A 3,710-nucleotide genomic window follows, 5' to 3' on the forward strand; every position below is an offset into this window, starting at 1 on the left:
TGGAACGAAATGTGATGGAAAGGTTTGAGAAGGTAAGTTTCCATGATATAGCCCTTACTACAATTATCATTACATAACAGGTAGAAAGGTTGCTGACTGGAGATTATGCTATTAGTGTGACTTAACTTTATAAAACTTCTAAAGTTATGTTGCAGAATGATCAAGAAGGAAGAGGGAAACCAACTAAAACTAAATATGTCCAGTGAGTTGAAAGTAGTAGCAAGAGTTCATAATACAGAAAAGAGAGTGTCTAACTCCAGTATGCCCTGTACAAACACGCTGTGATTTACACCTTTACTGATGATAGAGGTTGATTGCCTTTGTTCTGAGAGAATCTTGAGGTGTTACTTGACACAGTGTGTTTGTTCAGGGTTTTTACTGAGTTTAGACACACTCTTCCTTTTCTATATTATGAACTCTTGGTAGTAGCTATGTTAAAAACTCATACTTGTGATTTAGGAATGCCTATCACGATACAAAAGCGGAAAAGGCTTAGAAAGCCACACAACATGCTTCATGACTGAAACAAGGGCACCAGGAGCCATAAATTATTGATACTAATTTGCACTTTAGAATACTTTATATTGATACTGAGGTGTTGGGGTTGAATGGGGATGAACCTTTCTTTTAAGATCACTAGACATTTGATGACACACCTCTGATAAACTACGCAATCTGTATAGCCAACCATCTTGATAACTGATCAAATATGCAGTAATCTGGACAAGTCTCTATGGGAACATGCATAAAATTTTTGTGGTGTCTAATTGTCTGGATAGTGTAGTAGAGGCCACACACCACAGGCAACCCATGCTCAGTAACATCAATTCTGTTGCTATTAAACTTATCATGTTGTATCTGGTTCACATGGTACTATAACCCATCTTGCTCCACCACTTGGTCTAGTCTTGTGCAATATAACTGATCATTTTAAAAATTTTAGATAACCCCTTAAATAAGGACACCTCTGTATAAAGGAAATATTTCATTTCTCCAATGGTGCCCATCTTAGAGGGGTTCCACTGTAATACATATTATGGGATGGTAGAAGTGTCAAGGTGGAGTCAGCAATGACAGACTATGTAAAGCCCTCCCTTTGTATTGTATATAGCCAGACTGCCCCCTCCCCCCCCCACCTGGTCATTGTGATAACCACCTTGTAGCACCTGTAGTCACACAATACACAAACTATGACCATGAGAACAACATGGTCAACTTCATTAACAAATACATAATACCAATCCACTACAATGTACAAATACAAAAGTGTACACAACATGAAACAGCCCATACCGCCTCTTTTCCATACAAAGCCAGATGAAGCCTAACGAAATCAGTATAGGAAGTTAATCTTTCTCACAAAGTAGAAAAGAGGCGATTTGGATACAAAGAAAACTTACGAAACTCTTGCCCCGTAATATATCGGACGAATGACGTTGACTACACCACTAGCTCGGGGCTGTAGCAGGGAGTCAACTCGGTGAAACTGTCAACCAACACGCAGTCAACCCATACAGTAACAAGAACACACGAATATTTACCTCTAAAATCTGTAGTACGTGCTTACATACAGTATCGTTCATAAAGTAAACTGCTCCCGTCTCACCTCATCTCTTGTAAGAACTGCACGCATGCGCAATAAGGTTAGCTACTTGTAGCGCGCACATAATTTCCTTGGGCTTCGGAATCTGCTAAATGGATGATAAAGGTTCCTTTTACCGGTATATACTGGCAAAAGAGACAACAGCAGAAATGCAATACAGATACAAATAATGTATTGGATTATAAGCGCACCCTCAACCATACTGGTATCATAGATTATAATCTATGCTGGTATCGTAGATTAGTTTGGCGCCCCCCGCCCTTCTCAAATTATAAACTAGCTAGTAAGAGAACAAAGTACACTATACATAACCACTGCTACTGCATATACAAGGCCAACTAAGGGAGACGGGCTGGGATTGTCATCACTCTTAATGTCCATTCATGGCTAACTTGCAATAAGCCTCCTTGCAAGTTTAGGTGCAACACAGCTATGGGGAGTGGTACAGTCAGTGTGTAAAGTCTTTAAAACTAGAAGTCCTAAAGGAATAAAATCAGATCCCACTTTCTCCACAGCCACCAAAAACACATGATCTCATTTGGATTTTATTACGCTGTGTAAGCTTATACTGAAGGCAGCCTGGCATAAGGCTGATATAACACACTCAGGGGGTACAACTGCACAACCCCAAATAATAAGCACAATACATTCAGTGTAAATCAAAGATGATTGACAATGATTGTCTAAATGTTCAGTCCAGCCACTAGTCATCCTTGGCAACCTCTCCACCAGCTGCGGCAAAATTAGTTTTTCAGTTCCAAGGTGATTCCACATGACCTACCATGTGAAATATCTATACTTGAACTAGGCTAGGATGTTTCTAAGCATTAAACAGTAAACATGGGTGGGTTTGATATCTATTGTATATCACAATGTGTCTATTTGTGTATAAAATAGTAATAAAAATTGAGTGATATCTACACTTATTATGAACTGACCTGAAAATTGGCTGAAATGACAAATGCCAATGGCTGCTGAAGAGAGTGACATCAAATAATTTAACTGGTAATGTACACCTCACTATTATACATTATATTGTGTGTATAGCTCAGTATATTCCAACTCACAAACACTATACATTTAATGTGCTTATTGCATTCTGTTATAAGTTTCAGTATAATAGCTAATACAGTCACAAGCGAATAATATTTACTCTTGATACAATTGAAGGTGTATGGTTTCATACAAACTTAAGTCCAAGTCTTATGCATGCTAGCTATACAGGTTAGCTACTAAAAATTTCAGTATTTGTTGAATAAAAAAAAACCAACAGTGTTCTACATGAATCATAGCAAAATAATTGAGCGATGTTCAGAACTGGAACAGAAATTAATATGAAATATAAATACTATAATAGAGCACTCCAATACAAGTTATATTACCGCCATCAAAAGTTCATAATATATATATTTAGACCTAAATACAACTCTTTCCGCCATGCCATACATGGTATTATTTATCATCTTAGTTCAAAAAATTAATGCAGCAACTATTGTAAAACTATTGATGATGTTTATAAGTCCTTGTTTTCAAATAGTCTTGTACCGATTCCCACTTTTTAGGCTAAACCGATACCCGGTATTTTTTTGCCCTATTTTACCAGTAGTTAATCAATGCCAGAAAGTGCTGCTGTAAAACTAATGCTATGAAGTTGTACACACAACACAAGTCGAAGCTGCTAATCAGACAAATGCATGGCTAGGGCCCCAACTGTCATTATTTCTATTTGTGGTTACCGCAAAACATAAACAAACAACCTAATTAAGTACATGCCAGAGCCTTTGGCACCGACCCCTCCAGTGGTTCTACAGCTGCACAGCCCATAACAACCAATTTCCAATTATGGTAAAAACAGCTACAGTAATTATTGGCTTCTACTGATCCGATTATCAGTACAACTCTTATTTTCAAAATTGGCTGTGGAAGTATGGCTGTTATTGAAGATGCACCAAGGAAATATGGTAACATGCCCAAGCACTTTTCAAATTTAAAACAAAAGTTGATAGATATACTCTAATAGAACAGTCGTCCATGATGTTGTATTTGCAAATTAGTAAGTGAAGATTACACAAGTCACTACAGTGACGTTGGAAATAGCCACACCAAA

Source organism: Dysidea avara, chromosome 15 (genome assembly GCF_963678975.1).
Source record: "Dysidea avara chromosome 15, odDysAvar1.4, whole genome shotgun sequence".
Classification (NCBI taxonomy): Eukaryota; Metazoa; Porifera; class Demospongiae; order Dictyoceratida; family Dysideidae; genus Dysidea; species Dysidea avara.